Source organism: Mixophyes fleayi, chromosome 2 (assembly GCF_038048845.1).
Source record: "Mixophyes fleayi isolate aMixFle1 chromosome 2, aMixFle1.hap1, whole genome shotgun sequence".
NCBI lineage: Eukaryota > Metazoa > Chordata > Amphibia > Anura > Limnodynastidae > Mixophyes > Mixophyes fleayi.
In genome coordinates this window covers 188,251,285-188,272,294 of record NC_134403.1, presented here as the reverse complement: position 1 = coordinate 188,272,294, position 21,010 = coordinate 188,251,285, and the positions used below count along the sequence as shown (strand labels likewise).

The 21,010-nt window shown below is 37.7% G+C and overlaps 1 protein-coding gene across 2 annotated transcripts in view; it reads left to right on the top strand.

The window, feature by feature from the left end:
* The first annotated feature begins 1,690 nt into the window (after positions 1-1,690).
* The window catches only part of SRRM3 (serine/arginine repetitive matrix 3), a 356,479-nt gene continuing 337,159 nt past the window's right edge, over positions 1,691-21,010 (top strand). For both annotated transcript variants that reach the window (XM_075195126.1, XM_075195125.1), the window contains exon 1: positions 1,691-1,926. The gene's annotated coding sequence lies outside the window, so the exon portion shown is untranslated. The remainder of the gene's footprint in view (positions 1,927-21,010) is intronic.

Here is a 21,010-nt window from a genome sequence, read left to right as displayed (position 1 = left end):
GTGTTTTGCCATAGCCAATGTACATTAGGGGTGTGGCAAACTCTAGCGCACGCAGCCACGTCCGAATCCAGCTCTGAGCATCTCAAAGTTACTTGTTTTTCTGCCGTATGTCTTGCACCAGCTAAAGGGCTAGTCTAAGTCCTGATCAGTTGTGCTGACAGTCTCATATGCATAAAATAACATGTGTCTGCAATCACGAACAACTGTGAGAATGCATTTTATGTTCAGTAGACATTAACAACATTCTAATAAATGTATTTCGTGAGGACATTTTTTTTTATTAAAAAGAAACAAAACACTTTTTTTGAACCATTTGATCACTAATGCTTTTATTATTACCAGGTTGCATTAATTTTATATTGTTTTTATTTTCCTGTGTTTTTTTCCGATTTTATAATCTACATAGGTATTAGACTACCATGCAACGTCTTGTGTAGTAGAGCACAGCCGACCTAGACCTGAAACATGGGCTGTGCTCAGAATATGTGCCTTGATAAATCAGGCCCATAGTCATTAACGGTAAAACATTAAAAAATATTTTTTTTATCCCATAAAATACATTAGGATGTTATGAATGTCTACGATACATAAAATTCATTTTTACAGGTACACCTGATTGCAAACACATGTTCTAGCATACATACGTGACAGTCAACACTAGTAATCAGCACTTACACCAGACCAATGGACGGTTCAAATGTTTTGAGTGAAAAACATGTACCTTTCAGATGCCCAAAGCTTGAATTGGATGCTGCTGCTGAGTGCGCTTGAGTTTCACACACCCTTATTGTACATTAACTATTTGCATATGCCCATTCCCCTCCCAGTTCTGCCCTTTAAATCATAGCTTGTAGAAAGGGTCCTTTGTGCTCAAAGATTAATTGGACATTGCTGCGTTCTCTGGCACATGGTACATTTCTGGCAATGCGCATTGCGAAATTGCCCAAAATACGACACCTATCGGCATTTATGTGCCTTAATGAATCAGGCTCATTGTCTTCCGCCTTTACAATGGGAATATGCTAAGAGTAAAACCTTACTACATCTCTCATGTTTTCTTGTTACTTTGGGTAACAACTATTCATTTATATTTTAAAATTAATTTATACTTCTCCATTTTACAATTTTGCCCACCGCCCCTTCCTCCCCCCAAAAAAGCCTTGCAGACTGCAGTCTATTGGATAATCAGACCATGGGAATATGGCTGTGAAAATCATAAACTTGTGTCTGGTTCAATTGATACTCTATAGTAAATTTCCTATTTAACTGATGCTAGGCGAGATACTCTTATAATATCTTATAAATATTAATGTACAAACAATTCTAATAATAAATTATAAAAGTAAATAACATTTTACATTTTTTTTATTGAAAAACTACCTAATCAGTTAAAACGTTGAAGTTATGCCTAATTCTGTACGAAAAGCTCAAATCAATCCTTTATGAAATAGCTGTTACATATGTTTAAACACCGTGTCCTGTAAGTATTTCCTTAAACGAACGGTTTAAAATAATGGGAAGAACTCCACTTTTCGCGTATTCATAGTTACTCTTCTGCCGTGCGAGGGAAATCTTCACAATTGTGTTGCTTGGACACTCCTCGATTCTAGGTGGCGCTGTGGAGGGAGAGAAATGCTTGAGGCGCTCGGCTGCGCTCGAGTGTGTCTATGGTAATGAGCTGTCCAGCACTTCAGCACCGACAAGGGCTTTTCTATAGCATTGGAGGAGACTGATCCTGTTACATGCACATAGACTTTCGTGCACTCCCAGCCTAGAAGCTATGTTCTGCATCTGACAGCTTACCATCCAATAGCGGCATAAGAGATACACAGCGTGAAAAAGGCACGGCAGCAACACAGACAGCTCTGATAATAACACTGCTGAGCATCCTCAGGGTACAGCCAAGAGACAGGATCCTGCTTTGAGGTAAGATACAAGAACCTAATGGCCCTTGTAAGCACAGTGACATGTAAGGGATGCTTATATTTACATAATGTTTTGATGTGCAGGACACACGGGAGTTTCCAGCGCATGCTGAGCCCATTGTACACCCGTGTTGCTACTGCAGTTTTAACAAAGACCTAGAGAAATACACTTGATGGGCTGGGTGATTACCTCACCTACTATTGCTATAGTCTGAGCACAGGTGCTCTGTGCTCACATGTCTTTGCTTACATGTATGTAAGACTTACTGCTGTTTAATCAGTTGCAAGGTGGAGTGGGTTCATTGACCTTATGGATATGATGGGAGAGCAGATGGCTTGAAAGAGGGAGGGGTATCATGTATCATCCTAAATTATTTAAACATTTTCTTCTATGGCAAACAGTATTGTAGGTAATCGGAATTTTCAATCATAAAACTGCAGGACAAAAATTCACAATGTTCATAACGGAAAAGTTACATTTTGTATCAATAAAATGAATGTGTGTTGACTGAAGAAATGTGTTGACGACAAATTATTTCCTGTTTGCTTGCCCAGCTTTGTGATTCCAGCTTTCATCACAACTTAAACAGGCCACTAGTCTTGCTCTGTATGGTAGAAATGTGCATTAATGATGCTAAGTACATGCTTATTAAGTGTAATATATATGATTACTTTCCCTTTTAATTATAAAACACCATATGTGTGCCATAACTTTGTACAGTCATTACAATGATTTAAAATAACTTACATATAAAATAAATACTAATATTGTATAGTAAATTATACTGTTGCTATTCCAACAAATAGCAACATTTCGATAGAAATTATTAGATCCATCATGTATTTGGGAGTGCTAGTTAGTGCAGGTATGTGCTTTCATTAGCAGACCATTATTAGATTAGCTATAAATAGAATGTCCATGAGGTGGAAATAATTATCAGTAAATCAGTTTGTTAATCTTAACACAAGGAAGAGGTGCCAACCAGACATTGCTTATTTACCACACAGATGCTATGTAGTAATTGTTTATGACTTTCTTTTGGTGTCAAAACTAGAGTGTGTTATAATTCACAAATTAATTGATGGATTCTTTACATTAAAGTAGTGTCATTCAATCTAGAAATAGTTTAACTAATAATGTACTATGATGAACAAGAACATTTTATTGCACATTACAGTCATGGTATGTTTTAGTATTATTTGCAGTTATGACAATTATTTTGTTCTTCCAAAGTTCTCATTTCGACATCTCGCATATTAAAGGGATGTACCTGGTGGCTTATCAGGAAGATGATGATCATCATCATAAATGTTTATTTATAGGGTGCCACAGATTCCATAACAGTGGACTAGATGGCCTAATATTATGATATCATTGTCATTAACGTATAAAGTGTATTTCACAGTGCCATTTAGTTTGTAATGTTGAGTATACCTCTTTAGCACTAGTCATAGATTTGATGTTCTACCACAGTTAGTTTTTTAAATGACTTTAGAAACACCTATAGTTCTATGGTGTCACAGAATACTGTTGAACATTGACATTATGCTTGGGGTATTTTAGAGACAATGATGAAATATTTTCCCTATTACCATATCTGTGGCTGTTCGTTCAGTCCTATATAGTGAAGATTCAAAGTATGAATTTGGTAGTTATTACATAACTTTATGAGTCTATTTCTACTGTCTGGTATATAGTTGCAAAAGTCATACTTTCCTTGCCCACATATATGTTTATTGTTGCAAGCGCTGTTTCTATATTGCTGGATTAATGGGGAAATGCATTTACACTATTTATTGTGACTTATATAGACACATAGCAACTAATTGCTGCTTATCAACAAGCATATGCACACATGCCTACACTTAGTTTAGGTTTGCTTATACTAATATGTAGAGAATATCTTACAAATATTTTATTTGATTTTCTTCTGTATGAAGTGTGTACAGTACAAGTTAATAACAACTGTAGGATGACTATGTTTTTAAGAAGTGAACTTAATTGCTGCAATAGATAAACAACAGTTCTATTGAAAATGAGAACATGTGATAACAATAAAAAAATAATTATCTATCTATCTATCTATCTATCTATCTATCTATCTATCTATCTATCTATCTATCTCTCCTAGGTGTAGCACAATTTATCACTGCTGCATTCTTTTGTGATAAAGGAGGTTTATTCATTTTTAATGATCTTTTAAATAATTGAAGACATGTGTTGCTATTTTCACCCTCAATGTTTGCCCTCTATACTTTTCAGCAAATATAATGCCCATTGCTTTATATTACTTTGACATTTATCTTTTTTACTTGAGTTAACATTCACTCATGAAATAAAACTCCTGCGCTAATTGTCATTGTCAGTGGATATGTTTGTAAAATGTCATTATGATGTGAATTGACAACTGTATATCCTACAAATGTATTTAATTAGCTGTGTAAACACTTTAAACTTAATCAGTTATTCAGTTCAATCAGTGATTCATAATTTCAAACCGTTTCACGGGGTTTGAGTGAAAAACAATGATAAGGTTCAACTGCAGATTATAGAGAATTGTGTTTTTAACCCCTTTATAGATTTGTTTTATGAATAAGTGTCTTAAAATGGTGGTAAAAGCAACATTTGTGCTCCATATTATGGAAGAAGCTGGATGGTTCAAGGGTTTTCTTTCTGAAAGTGGGCTAGGAGCATTGATGTGCCCCATATTGTGCCCAAATGCAAAACAAGGTTTTGTGTTGTGGGATAAGATATTTAAATGAGAATCAAGGGGTGGGATTAAGGCTGGGTTCCAGTAAATGCGACTGAGGCAGACCTGGACGGAGATGCACATATGCCTGTCAGGAGGTATATCTCTTGTGGGCGCTTGAGGAGCTCTTACTGTTGATGATCGCAATAACTGCATTCACAACCTACTTCTGCTTGGCTGATGCGACTTGACCCCTCCCACTGATAGTACTTAATTCATTGATGTGGCTGTTATATCATATAAAGTAGCGGTAGTCTATTCTAATTACTTAATTGATATCTTCAGTTGGACAGATGATTCCGAATCGTCAGGAAAGACCATTCCCATTTGTTTCATGCTGCAGATGTTTGTTTTTAATTGAATTTAATTTGAGCTTTTATTTTGTATTTGTGTTTGAATTTAATTATATTTGATATGGTAAATGTGACTTTTGTTTTATTAATAACACTGTAAAGACACTATTCACACTGTCCAGACACTATCCTCTCTTAAACATACTTGCCATCTCTCTCAGGGAGAGCAGACCATGCACATTCTCCTTTTGAATATCCCCTTGGTAGTCAAATGGTTGCATTTACACAAATGGAAACCAGCACTCGATAGGTTAACAGAGTAAAAAACATTAGTCTTTTCTATACTAAATAAACCCTGGTATATGATTATCCTATTACCAGTGCAGTTATACTGATGAAATAGTGCTGATTTAGCAGCACTGGATACCAGACTCTGCAGAGAAGCTGCAACATTTCCAATACATATTTTCAATTATCATTTACTGCTTCGCATAATAATGTAATATTGTGAAGGTTCGTTTCAGCTTTTCATTAAACGTTAAATGTCCATTTCTGTTTTTGGCCTGTTAAAGTTAAAGGGCAAGGCATAAATTGTTAATTAAATAAAAGACTCATTTTGTTTTGAGTTACAGGCAGTGGGGTAGCTAAATGGGCCCCACTGCAAATTCTGTGCCAGGTTCTTCTTTCACTCCACCATCAATACCATTAGTTACTATGAAATTCAACACTAACATTAATAAAGATAATAGTACACTCTAGACACACTTATTACCAACATGACAGGTCCATTGTCTAACAAGATCATATTAGTTATTTAATACTCTACTTTGATAAATCATACAGATATTCAAAGTATGCTAAGAACCTGAATCATAGACATACACAAATAACAGATGCTAAGAAGACCATCCTAGAATATGAAAGATATGGTACTGTGCAGTACCAATGCAATATTTGAACATGAAAACATGGGAGTATAAATGGTCAGTGCAAAATCATTTAAATCTGGACATCTTGCTGAATATAGAGGTTATGTTTTATGATTATTATTTATTTCATTTACACTCTATGCTTATTCTCGTAGCAGAATTCAGTTTTTTAAGGAAAAGGGGGAAAATAAAAGCAAATCATGCAATACTTTGAGTCACAGCACAGTATTGTCTATTGTGGAAGCACAGGGCTCTATTTACTAACATACATGTAGCTGTTACTTATTATTATATATTATTATATAATTAGGGCAGCACGGTGGCTTAGTGGTTAGCACTTCTGCCACACAGCACTGGGGTCATGAGTTCAATTCCCACCCATGGCCTTATCTGTGAGGAGTTTGTATGTTCTCCCCGTGTTTGCATGGGTTCATCAGCGGCACTATATAAATAAATGGTGATGATGATGATGATTATGTCTTACAGCTTTAATTCAGCACAGTGTGCAAATTGGACAGAGGTAATGGGGAGAAAGGGAGAGAGATAATAAACTACTGTTGCTCCAGATATTGTAAGATACAGAAATGTATACATATGTTTCCTAATTTTATGCAGACAATGGTAATGTAGTTTGTACAGACACCTTTAGCTAGCTTATGTTCTGCTTTATTGCCCTCTCATCTTACCCTATATATAGTGCAGACTTGAAATCATGGCTCATAATTGCAAGCAACAGTTTCCTGGTTGCTAAGGTGATCTAACCACATTCCCATATACTCCCTCTGTTTATGTAATAACCTGAGATTAGAAGTAAAATTAATAAAATTGTATAAATCATACTTATCTACTTTTTGGACAAGTGCCAGGGGGCAACAAGGTTTGTGTCATCATGGTCCTGCCCACCTCTACTGTGCAGTGACACGATCCACCACATTGAGCATTGGGGAGCAGGGCCATTATTATGCTATTCACATGAGATCACGTCATCAAGGCCCTATACACTTCAGACAAAAGAAGCAGGATCCAGGAGGGCTATCTACTCTACTTGGAGGATTCCCTGAAATTCGGCATCCTCCTAGACATTACGCATGCGTAAGTAAGTAAGGTATATAAGGGCAGAACTACCATGGGTGGAGGGAGTGTGGCTGCTATGGGGCTTAGAGGTGAGAGTGGCCTAGTGACCACCCTGCACCTTCCAGGCACCCATGTCTGAAAATAGCAGAGCAGAGTTCTCTCTTAGAGCTGCATGCACAGCGCATACTCAGTAGAAGCTCCCTCTCTGCTGTTTTCAGATCAGAGATGGGGGTCCGGGAAGTTACAGCTGCAGAATTCCACCCCTGATATCATAAACATAACTAGGCAGTAAAAGTAGAACTAAGACCTGATCTATATGGTGATCACATCTTTGGCTCCTATGAATTTTGCACCCAATTCCGAATGTGACTACTGCAGCCCCTCTTGATGGTTACAATACAGACATTTAGATAGGGTGCATTTTGTTTTAGATGCAGCAGGTCATTATATTAAGAAAGAATAGGCATAGCCTATTTGTAATTTATTGAAATAAGACTTTTGTGGATTGACATCCCATCCGTAACTCGTTTCAGCACTTGTGTTCGTTGATTTCTGGTTAATAATGACACTTTAACCAATAAGGAACCACTGCTGAAATAAAGGACAAGATGATAGATATGTCTAGGGCAGAACTATGCTGAGTGCTCCCTGCTGTAGGAGCTTCACAGTTCTGACAATGTCAGTAAGGTTAGGTACCATCCAGCTCTTGTCATTTCATATGACGTATCAGTAAATTCTAGTGCTCTAGTAAAAAATCAGTTACAAGTTAAGTAATAAAAATAAATAAATAATACACTGGCTCTCTACACTAGTCCATTCATGGCCACTGTTGTATACTTTCCGAAAAATAATGCTCAAAACTATATGTATTGAGTAGCGCAAACAAAAGTTTGCTGTAATGTAGACAATGTAATTTAATTTCACCAGGTGCAGGTACTAAAATATTATTTGTTTAATTAAATGTATACTTAATGTTTAGAGAATGCATTATTCTTTCAAATACAGTACTCAGGCATGGATGGATAAAGTAAAAAACCTCAGTCAACGAGTTCATACAAGTAAAGAGACATATAGATAGAGATATATGTTGTGTCACTGACACATTCCATGACCATATACAGGCACAAGGCAAAGTGCTTTTATAAAGGCTGTTGATCTCCTAGTATCAGTAATCCTTTGGAGATATTAGAATCATATTCCATATAATACGCAACTTTTCCTATTGAACACTGAAGTGATGACATCAGAACTTACCTTTTATTCAAATATTATGTACATGATATTTTGATATTGCTATTATATGCACTGTATTATATACACATATATAGTGTTGCCATTTTTCTGTGAAAGTCAATCCCACTTCCTTAATAACTGACTATTGTCTTGGACATGAATTTTATAAACAAAGAATTCAAGCAAAGTATTGTAATTACTATACAATTTTCTTTGCTCACAGTATTTTCGTAACATCACCACCCCATCTGTGAGAACTTGTCATTGCAGCTAACAGTGATCTAAGTATGTGGATTAAGAATTAATTTAAGTTAGTATAAAATTAGCACATTTGCATGTATAAATGCTGTATATACCTCATAGATTGAGTTCTAAAATGGTTCGCTCATTTATTAGTTCATTACAGTTTAAAAGGTATTTGGAGCATAAACACAGTACATATGTGAGATTTTTCAATGATACTGTATGTTAAATATATATTTCAGCAAAGCTCCAATTCCGAACAACCTCTGCTTTGTTGTATTGAATGCTATGTTCACTGATTGGGAGCCTGGGAAGTGAATCAAACTATTCCTGGCCACTCTGCTGGCATAATAATCTGTCATTCAGAGACCCGTTCCAGCATTAATAGTGAGGACACAGGGAATCGCCTAAGACAACTGTCTCAGTCAGCTTACCCTTAGAGTGGCACTAATTTTATTTATTTAAGATCTGTACATTATTGTGCTGACAGTCATAAAATTAGTATTTTTATTGTGTGCTCCAATTAAGTTTTTATACAATTTATAGGTATTTCTTTTCTGACAACACGTCCTACCACTATCATCTGCTTAAGTGCTACCAATTGATTGAGAGAAGGTGGGTGGAGAAGAGAGAAATGCCCAGCTCCACAGAGAAGCTCTTAGTCAGATTTACACATTGGGCTTGCAAATTTATGAACGTGGCACTGAGAAATGGTGGGAGTTAGGAAAAAAGCCAATGCTATTATTGTTTTTATTTAAAACATGACGTTGCCCGGGTTTAAATCTTCAAGTTATTAAGTTATCAATCAGTTGGATGTAACTGTCAACATTTTAAAAATAATTAGCAGCTAAGATGTCATCCATATTCATCCAGTTGAAGGCCCAGTACAGGTTCCCTTTGTCAAATTTCTGCCCAGCGTACACAAACGGTAGAACCGACTGGGACCCCAACCACTCCATTAGGAATCCCAGACCAATTGCCATCCCTATGTAAGAACTTTTATTTCATGTCTTTTATATTGTTACCAAAACATTAATTAGTTCATAAATCATGGCCAAATGCTTTACTCTGCTTTACTTCACCAGCATTTTGGTGAATGGGTTATTTTTGTTTTTCATTCAAAATCAAATATGACTGAAATAATTCAGAAATGGTAATTATAAACACCATGTAAGTACAAGTCCTCCTGGGAAATTGTAGCTGCCTATTTTTGTTATTTTGTCTCTTATAAATAGCAGATTATAATTAGATTTAATGTGTGTATACAGTTATGAAGTAAATCATATCACAAGTAACTCAGCTGTGTCTAATAGCTGGCAGTTTAACCTTTTATTTAATTTTTATTTTGTAATTTTCCAGCTAGCTACATTTTTCTTATTGATAGAACTTTTCTAAATGCTAGGCTGGGATCAGGTAGTAGTACGGAGGATGCAGAAGGAGAGTCGGAGAACAGACTTTACCTGCAACAATGGATTGGTCACATATGAAACAAGAAATAGCTGGGAGCTCAATGTTGTTAAAAATTGAGAAATATCGCTTTTGACCGATCTGTGAAATTGCATTTTTGATAAAGGACTTTATGAACCAAAGCAGATCACATTTTTCCTTCCTTTTGTTGCAAAGCAGGTCTGATATTTCTTTCCTGTCTGTTGCTTATGCATGTCTTAGATCTGTGTTGTTCCTGCAGCAGTAATTGGTAGAAGAACAGATGGTGAATGTTAAGCCTCTGCCGATGTTTCTATTAAAGAAGCAGTGCAGAGTTTTATTGAGTTTGTAGTAACAACACAAGATTATATAGCTATATTTCGCTATTAATATCTTGCCACCACAATCCTATGCACTTTTAGCAGAAATAATTAAGCAATAGGATATGGGCAAAAAGATTTTGCAGATTCTGAATTTTAAGATATTGACAAATTGGTACACAATTGTCCAAAATTAGTTTTCTGTTTTGCACATAAGTTAAATACTGTCTGTTTTTTCATGTAGCACGCAAATATCAGCTTTAAATTTCAGTGTACAAATAAAATATCAAATATTTGTGTGCTACATGAAAAGTCAGTATTTAACTTATGTGCAAAACAGAAAACTAATTTTCACCCCTTGCATTGTAACATGGTTTTGTCCAGGATACTTAAATAAGAAACTTATTAATTTAAGTTCCCTAATGAATCAGGCCTTAGATGAGGTGTAAAAATCTTGATCTTGAAAAACAAACATATATATATATATATATATATATATATGCTTCGTACTCAAGCTCATTAAAATTGACGACAAATTACCTTTTATGAGCAGAGCATGGAGGTCATCTTCAAATAATTTCACTATTCATCTTGGCATTAATGAACAATTGTGTATATGCGACAATAGTGGATATATTATGGAAAATATATTTTTTACATAAACAAGTGAAGTGCAGACCGACAAATAGTCATGTCCTGGAAAATGTGTGATGCAGAATAAATTGTTATACTGTGCACTTAGATTGAAATGCAGCGTATTGATGTTTTCAAGAATCAATAGGTTGCACAGACTAGGTTGTAGGTCACATAGGGTATGGGTATACTGTTTTTCTTTTAACAAAAATATGTAGGAAAAGCTTTTGTCAGTTACAAGGGTATAAAATAACATAACGTGCTCAAAGCAGAGAAGAAAATATTGCATTAGTAAATAAATAACAATTTGGTTCCTATAAGACATTTGGCTTTTATGATTCCTGGGGGTAAATGTATCAAGCTGCGGGGTTTGAAAAAGTGGAGATGTTGCCTAAAGCAACCAGTTAGATTCAAGCTGTCATTTTGTAGAATGTACTAAATTAAATGATAACTATAATCTGATTGGTTGCTGTAGGCAACATCTCCACTTTTTCAAACCCGCAGTTTGATACAATTAACCCCTGGGGGTAAATGTATCAAGCTCCGATTTTGAAAATCTAGCGATTTTCTCGCGGGTGTTTTATCTCGCAAATGTATTAAAGTCAGATTTGCTGTAAAAATCGCCAGAGATGAGATGTGTTTATGTTAAAATCGCTATTTACATAATCGATAGAGATGAAAGTCCCGACTGTCTGCCACTCTAGCTATACACGTCTCAAATGTATGAAGCTGCGACTAAGCAAACTTTCCTGAGTTTGCTTTAAGTATTGCTAAATACAACACGCTACATCCTAGCTGCGTGATTAGTAAACACATCACTGTTACACTGTCCTGTCTATAGAACCGGAGGTCCGGCATTTTTCAAAAGTTTAAAAATAGATAAATGTTCTAAATAAAAAAATGCGTGGGGTCCCCCTGCCCGACCACTATTAACCCTAGTGCTGCCAGCCTACTGCTGACTGCGTGAAATCGGGGAAAAATTTACGTGGAGTCCCCCCCCCCCAATTTTTATGCAACCAGCACTAGGCAAACCAGCCTGGGGTGGATGGCACTATAGCAGGGGGACACGCAGCAGGGGTCCCCCTGCCATAATGACTAACCAACCCTAAACTGTTCAGCGCTTGTCTGTATTCCCTAGGGAGTGGGATCCGCCGAAAAAACAAGTGCCCCCCCCCCCCCCTAGGAATAACTGCCCAGTGCTAAAAGCACTAGGGCTCTTCCTACATCCCTGAGCAGTGGGTGTAGGGTAATATCGTCGAAAATAAAGTTAAAAAACAAATGGACGCCATTTTGTTTTGTGGAATTTGCTGGAAAGTCGTAGCCAGCCCAAGCGCCATAAACAGTGTGGGCAGGCTGATACTTGTATAACTACAAGCAGCAGCATACCCATGGCAGCCAGGGCATGCTGGCACTTGGAGAACCACAAGTGCCAACATGTCCTGACACCCATGGCTGGCTGAGACCTGTAGTACCACAAAACAAAATGCTGAGTCCCCATTGCCACTGTATTCCCTGCACCCACATACTTTCGTCCCTGTTCGCTTCACTTTGCCTCGGTTTCATTGTTAGCTGCAAACATTCTTAACTCTATAATGTATTTTTGTGGGAGTTATTATTATGTACCTTTTTACATTATGCTGCAGAGAGGCTTTTATAATAGGCTTTGAACACTTAAAAGCAAGGACAAAGTGCAAGGTTTCTCTACACTTTTAACAGACATTGTTTTTAAACACCCATGTGTTTAAGCTCATACTTTCAAAGAGATGAGATACAAAAAATGTATCCAAGGAGTTTGTATTTTAAATGCTCACCTCCAAAATATATTAACTTGTATAGCATACAAAACAAAGTCAGATGACAGATGGATTATTGCATTTAGAATACAGAACAAGAGAATTGCTACTGATCAAGGCAGATTCCAGGAACAAATCTTAAAATACTATGAATGTCAATGGAAATCAGGTACAATTTTCATATAGGCACTGTTACATTGTCTTTTATATATGTATAGTTTTTTGTAATATTAAATATACAGCAAACAGAGCCATACAACATAAACATTTTTTTTAACCTAGATATTGTTAGACACTTATAAAAATGTGTCAATTAATTTATGCATTACCATGTCAGGCTAAGGGCCTGATTCATTAAGCAAAGTAAAGCAAAAAAAGTAGTAATTTTGCACCTTGGCAAAACCATATAGCATTGAAAGGGAGGTTAATTTCAAATGTGTTGGCAGATTTCTAGCTAGGGTAGGGTCTGTCCTAGATCAACTTTATATTTCAGTGTAAAATGAAAGCTATCAAGTATTTGTGTGCTACATGAAAAAACAGCCAGTATTTAACTTATGTACAAAATAATAAACTAGTTTGCACCCCCTTGCATTGTAATATGGTTTGTCCAGGAGAAAATGTACGCTTTTTGGCCTTACTTCATAGTTGCCAAATCTCCCGGACATTCCGGGAGACTCCCAAAATTCAGGTCAGTCTCACGGACTCCCGGGAGAGCTGGCGATTCTCCCGCATCTGGCCACTTCAGTAAAATTAGAGCCGGAATGTACGGGCGGAAGGGATTTTTACACTGTAAAAAGACCCCAAACAGGCATTACATCACCGGCGGTGGGACCAAAATGATGCGAATCATGAAGCCCCGCCCCCTCCACCCACACACCCCTCCTGCGCTCCAGGATCTCCCGGACCTGGCCAATATAAGGTTGGCAAGTATGCCTTACTTTCCTTAATGATTCAGACCCTAAAAGTTTATTGCATTGTGATTGTTTACTGGTACAAACTCTGCAGCATTACAGTACAAGTTTGAAATTCTATTTAAGGCAGTTTATTATCCATGTAGTCATCATTTTCAAAACAGCCATATTGTTGGTGGGTAGTATATCACTAAAATTGTATGTCGGAGTTTGAGATTCTGCTTTGTCAGACAATTGGTGCTGCCAGAGACATTAAATGCAAAGCACATATGATTTTCTGCCATGCAAACAGCATCTGCTAAATAATTGTTCTCTCTAGTTTGCAGTAAAATTGATTTTATCTCTAGTAATGCTACCGAAGACTTGTTTTATGGGATCTTTAAAGATCATTTCTATTAAGTGTTCTCAGCAGGTAAATATGGAAAAACTTCCTTTGACCTTTATGAAGAAATCCATGAGAAAGAAGGTTAGCTGAAAATGTCTTTCTTGAATGTTCCTACCAAAGCCTAGCCATGCCTCAAAGTGGTATATATTACAGTAACTTTACTTGTAGCCTATTAATGATTGAACATGTTCACAGCTTCATAAACATAGCTACTGTAGTTCCTTCTGGTTGCTAATCTAATCCATACCCTCACCGACCCATATATGCGAACATATAATGCATCCTGAATATCACTCATATAGTAGACCTTATTTATCTCTTTTTACACTTTTGTCCTTGTTTATCTGTTTTTAAGGCCACATTTGCTTGTGTCAGTTTTTATAAGCTGCTTAGACTCCAGTATATAGTGCACACCCCTCCCCCACCCCAAGTATACAGTTCACTCCCCATCAGAATTAATCCCTATCCATTTATTAGAAATCCCAGTGAACCTGATCTGGCTTCAACTGTTACAAATATATACATGCTAACGTGCTTCAAGTCCTCTCTTTAAAACTGATTGGCTGAGAGAGTTCATAGAAGGAGGACACCTAAAACATGTTAGCCTGATAGGGGCTTGTAACACTAACAGTGAGGCCAGATCCACTCACCTATAAATTTAAATGAAATGGTGCAGTGTCAACCGGAGCAGCAGATATGACATCAGCAGAAATCACAACCTGGCCTGGTCTGGTGCAAATAATGGTTGCAGTTGGGTCCTCTGTTTGTGCATTGGATGTCTGTGTTGGATGTTTGGAAACAGTACAATATGTGTGTGTGTGTGTATGTATGTGTATATGTATGTATGTATATATCTATATATATATATATATATATATATAATGTGTGTATGTATGACTTAAATTTAACAAAGTCAATACCAATGAGAATTTTTCTTCTGTCGTAACTTTCTGCTATGTATTTTAATTAATAGTAACCTGTTGTTAGGTTTTCTGGCAGAAGCTGTGTGGGCAGCTGTTCAGTAAGTTCCACCTACACATATGAAGCTATCCGCATGATAGTATTGCTAATTATCCACAGTTTTCTATATGCTGTTATGCCAGAAAAATTATTTGGTGGCAAGGCTAGTATAGGAACTTAAAATTAACAACTGATTCCATTAAGTCCATTTCGTTACGTAAACCTAATTGTTATTGTTTATTTTACAGAACAGATAGTCTTGTATCAGTCTTCTTTGACTATACTATATTGCAGAGCTGACAGTCCAGTATCTTTTTATAAAATAAAAAAAGAACAATCACAGACAGATCCTTCTGTATCAGGAATGCACTACTGAACAAATGTAATATTTGCAATAGACTTGTTTATGAATATAAATTCTGTGTTTAATGCACTTTCTAAAATATCTTAGAGCTTGTATAATATGTTCTACACAGATGGCAAAATGTCAAAACAATTTCGATATACACTTTGCCGCAGAGCTGGTACCTCTAATCATATTAGAAACATTCCAGTCTTAGTGGACATAGGAGCTCTACCCACCATCATATATTTTTTTTATTCTATTTTTATATCACCCTATCCACAAATAATAACTTCTAGAGCATATAGTTTAAAACAATTGGTGAGAATCACATTCCGTATAAGTAGTATGGCAAATAGCGCTAAACAGAGGAGGGACCCTGCCCAAAGTACTAGCGGTGTGGTGTTTAACCATACTTTCCTACTCTCCCGGAATTTCCGGGAGGCTCCTGAACTTCAGGGAGACTCTCGCACTTCCGGCATAGTAAGCAAACCTTCCATATCCTAAAACATGCCAAAAATTCACGGCATTGAATATCGGGGGCGGGGCTTAATTGCATAATTAAGCCTGCGCCCGCCATTCATTGCCATGAATTTCTGCATTTTATAGGGGGAGCGGAGCTATGGTGATGCAAAGACGTCACCATTCCCCCTCCTAACCATGTCACATGACCTGTCCTCCTGGAGGACAGCATAGGTAAACCGAGGGGGTGGGGGGGTCCTAGTGCCTGGAAACCCCCCTCCAAGCCTGTGGCACTGTATAATTGAGGTGGCTGGACCCTGCTCCCACTTCACACAGCTCTGCTTGAAAAGGGAGATCTGCCTGCACCTAACAGTAGTACACGCAGCATTGCCCAAGTATATTATGGGGATAGGAACAGTCGGAGAGCAGCTAAGCACTGTCTAAAATTATAGCCACGCCCCCATGCATGCTGGTCACGCCCACTGGCAACATGTTGTGGAAACCCCCCTCTACAAATCCTGCGTTTGCCCCTGGACAGGGTCAGAAAGTTGGCAAGTATGTGTTTAACGAAACAAAAAAGGATGGTGAAGAGCACTTTATCAAATGCAAATTGAATTAATTAGCTTAAATATGAAATCAGCACATCTTTTTGCATAAAACATACCTGTCATTCCATTTTAAAGATTAACATTAATAGCACAGCCAAAGTAAACGCCTTTATGTACAGCTATTAACACACAATTGAGAAAACTCAGCTATAAAAATGTGCAGTTCACTCTCCGTGTCATAAATGCCTTAGGCATTCTTTAAATTAGCTGTTTGCCGGATTTCCTGTCACAATAATCTCATGCAATTATTCTCAATGAAAGTACTGCAAACTGACAGCTTTATGATGTCACAGGAAGCTTCTTAGGATCATACTGAGCATGCTCCTGCCAGTAAATGTGTTCATTAATTTTCATAGCTGCCCAGAGGATGGTTAACTTCATGCTGACATGTAAAATGCTGAATACAGAAGAATGTAAACATATGTTTAGTTATGTGTTATCCATAGTTGCCTACCCTCCCGGACTCCCAGGAGAGCAGGACTACTTCCTGGATCCCGGCAGCTTGGTAAGATAAAATGAGGGGGTGGGGCTTAGTGACGCAATTCCTGCGTCATCTGGGCCAATGACACGATTCTCCGAGCCCCGCCCCCACACGCCCACCTGCCCCTTGAATCTCCCGGAAAGCTAATGCCAAGAGTTGGCAAGTATGGTATTATCTTTCAGATATCTGTTTAATGTGCAGTTGTGACACTGTGCAAAGTATATTTGATATTTATGATTCTGAACTGATCTAACTGAAAATAAGTCTCTTCTGAATAGAAAGCAGTTACAGCATTATCTATATTTGTAATGCATGTATCTTATACATGGAAACATTGTACATCATGTAAAACAGGACATACATCTGTTTTATTTGTGCTCAATACAAATTTTTGTACTTTGCATGTGCCCAAAACTATGTACTGCACATATGTCCGTATGCAGATTTTGTTGCATCTCACAAGTGCAATGCTTTACAACTAGAGAGGCAGAATAGAAGAGGATAAAGGCGTATGAGTGCAGACTGAATACAGTAATGGTGTGTTAACGTTATTGCAGCAGAGGTGGACCTGAATGCAGACATATACATCTGTTAGGAGCCGAATCTCTTGCAGATGCTGGAGGGCTGTTGCAAGAATATGCAATGATGATTATGACAATCGGTAACACTATCTAGCTACTTCTGTTTGCGGATCGACCTCTCTAGCTGTGTTTGGTAAGAGCATCAGAAAGCCGCTTTCATTGGCTGATTTCATATAACCCCCATTGGGGTATCAATGTACTTAATTGTATCAATGCAAATAGTCAATCAGAGTAAAGCAGCAATTGATTGATTATTTGCGGACATGCCCCTGCCATTGCCATCCGCAAGGAACAAGTTCTCATTGTCTATCAGGGTTTTATGTTTCAACCATTGGATTGCAATAGAAGAAAGAAGAAAAAAGATGGAAAGAAGAAATAAAATGAAGAAAATCCCTTAGTATTTAGGAGTATAATAAAGTAGAGAACAGGGGATTTGTGTAATTTTTAATACTGTGTGGGTGTACAGGTCCCAGCAGGCCCTGGATGCCAGGCATGCTGGCGCTTGTAGTTTGCTTGTTCTACAAGTGTCAGTATGCTCTGGCAACCATGGCCCTGTACTTTGATAATTGCCAGCATGCCTAAGCAGTTTATGGCTGTCAAGGCTTACTGGAACTAGCATTTTCCAAAAATGACCCCAACACCCAGAGGTGTTACAATTAAAGTGTTTTATCACAGGGCTTGGGTTTTTTCTCAATTTAAAATAAAGGCCTTCTAAAACTGTTTTTTTTTGTATTTTACTATGTGGCACTACAGGTCCCAGTAGGCCTTGGATTCCAGGGTATCCTGTCACTTATAGTTCTACAAGCTTAGACAAGCTTACAAAATTAGGATAATAAAACATTTTATGCCTGCCAAGGCTTGCTGAGATACTATACTGGAAATACTATGTTTTGACATTTTACAACAATTGTCCCAACAGCCACTGCTCAGGTGTGTAAGGATTAGCCCCAGTGCTTTCAGAAAAGGGTTAGTTTTTCTTATGTGAGATGGGCATTTATTTGCGCACACAATTCCCCTAGGGAATTCAGCATTGTTCATTTGTGCATTATCACACTGCTGGTTTCCTTGTTATAGTGTGACCAGCCCAGCCGGTCATAGCTTTGTGCTGGTTGCAGCTTTTGCAGGGAACCCCACTCTGTTCATACCTCTGCATTATCAATTAGAGGTGAGCGGTTTGGATTCTAAGAAATTCGACAGATACAAATTTTGGGGTACCGAGTCGTATAGTCATGACTCTGTTTCGCCCGCCAAATTCGGGTCTGAAATCGAGGCGAAACATAACTTCCAGTGAAATGTTGCATCTTGCAAGTTTTGGATCGATATCTTCTACATAAAGCCCTCCCCTCTATTCTCAGTTGCCATTTTAGAAGTGATAGCGTGTGGGTAAGACGTTTGCTGCAATTCTGTGCAGGGTTGGACGGGGTGAAAGAGGTGTGGGCAAAAAAATGTCTTACTTGCTTTTAAAATCAAAGTGGTTCAATCTGAAGATGGTAGTGTAAGGGCCAGTATCAGTGACAAATTAACTATTTAGTGAAGAAACAGGAGGGTGCTGTATGACTGTGAGCAGCACACCTCCCCCAAAAAATATTGCTTGCATTTAAAATCCCAAGTGTTTAAACCTGAAACCAATTGTGTGAGGGGCAGACATCTGAATTATTTAATGGGCAGAAACCAATGCGCTGTGTGATCGTGAGAAGCACAGACCAAATTAACCAGATTATTAAAATCCCAACTGTTTTAATTTTAAAACAATTGTGTTAGGGGCAGTGTTACATCTTTACTAGTAAGTCCAAGAAACAGGGTGCTGTGAATGACGGCACTGTATGCTAGCTCTACTATGCTGAAGGGATGAGCCGGACAATGATGCTACATGCACTGCTGCTGCTGATAGCGTTACACCTTACACCAGTGGCCTGCCACAGTTATGTAGTCTTTTGTTTGACCAGTACTGCTTGTCCTTAGTTATGCGGATAGTCAGTACAATGATATTTTCCAGAGACTGACTGACTTTTTGTTTGGCGTCCTGGTACAGCTGAGGAATTGCTGTTAGGGAAAAATGGAATTGAGAACGAGTTTGGTAACATGGACAAATGATCTCAACTAGTCTGCTAAAACCTGATGTAGTGATGGTGGAATTGGATGTACATCCAATGATAACATAGCTGTCATGGCTTTAGTGATTCGCCGTACAGCAGGATTCTGACTTTCATACTTACAAATGCTTGCTGACAGAAGAAGTGAAGTTTGCATGAGGTGTCTTTCCATTCTGTTGCTAGCTGATACTGGACTGCTTGTTATTATCATACATGGTTTCCCACCTTTTGATAAACTACTTAAATGAACTCGCTGCAAATAACGTAACAAGTAAGATTGTAAGCTTGCACACAGGGCCTTCTTACCTGTCTGATTGTCTGTATTACCCAGCATTGTTTGATTACTCTGTTTGTTACCAATTGTAAAGCGCTACTAAATTTGCTGCCGCTATATAAATAAATGATGATAATAATGAAGGTAGGAGGTGCCTGTCTCTACTTATTGTGGTGTTAAAAAGGTTACAGATGCCCTGACAAATGTTGTTTGGGTTGGGCTAAAAATATTTCCACATATTCTTGGGGGGTAGTTGTTTTTGGGGGGTATTTTGCCCAGGCATGATAATGCACTTACCATGGGCATGAGCTGGTACCACTAATGATTGACTTACTTGAAAAAATTCTCCTCTTGTTGAAGTACAACACATTGTAACATTTTTCAGATCCACAATTATTATTATCCCCCTCATCCTGTTGCACGTTAACAAATTTCAAAGTAGCATCCACAATTTCTATGTTTAAATCATCATCCTCACATTTCCAAAGGTATGCAGTCGTCGGCTAGACATTCATTTGGTCGACATTCAGAAAGTTAACAAATTTACATAGACAGTTCAAAAGTAGATACTATTATATGTTTAGGAATAGGGTTAGGGGTAGGGATAGGGATATTATTGTCAATTTAACAATACTGTCTATATTTGAATTGTCAACCTAATACTGTCTACATTCAAATTGTCGACCTAATATTACTGTCAATGTCATTATTGTAGACTTTCCAACCCTGTCTATATTATGGTGTCGACCATATAAATATCGATCATGTAACAGTCGAACATATGTATCCCACCCTTTCCAAATATTGTGAAATTTTGAAGGAAGCTGTCCTATAATTACAGTGCCAGAATCTGAAATGTCAGACTCGCATATAGCACTCATGGACACCCTTAGACTCTGCTCAGGATTCTGTGAATGCCCAGTTTGCCTTCAGCCTCAGTATTCTTTTCATGCACTGATGTGGCTGTTTTAGAGGCAACAAACCGTCCCTCAGAGCGAGAAGGTGGTACAGGTGGAGTTACAGAAGATGCATGACCATGTCGGGCACTCTATTTTTCAATGGGCATTCTAATACGTGTAACAGGACCACTACTAGCAAAAAGTGGGCATGATCTGAGCCTTTTCTTGACACTGCATGTGATGGATGGAATGTTGGCTATTTTCATTTTTTTAGACAAATCACATTCATCAGTAACTTTTCCCTTAATGCTTACATCAAGAGCTGATGTTTTCTTTGAGATTGACAAATGTTATGTGGATGTGGAAGGGCCCTTTCTTCCACTTTCTTACAGTGG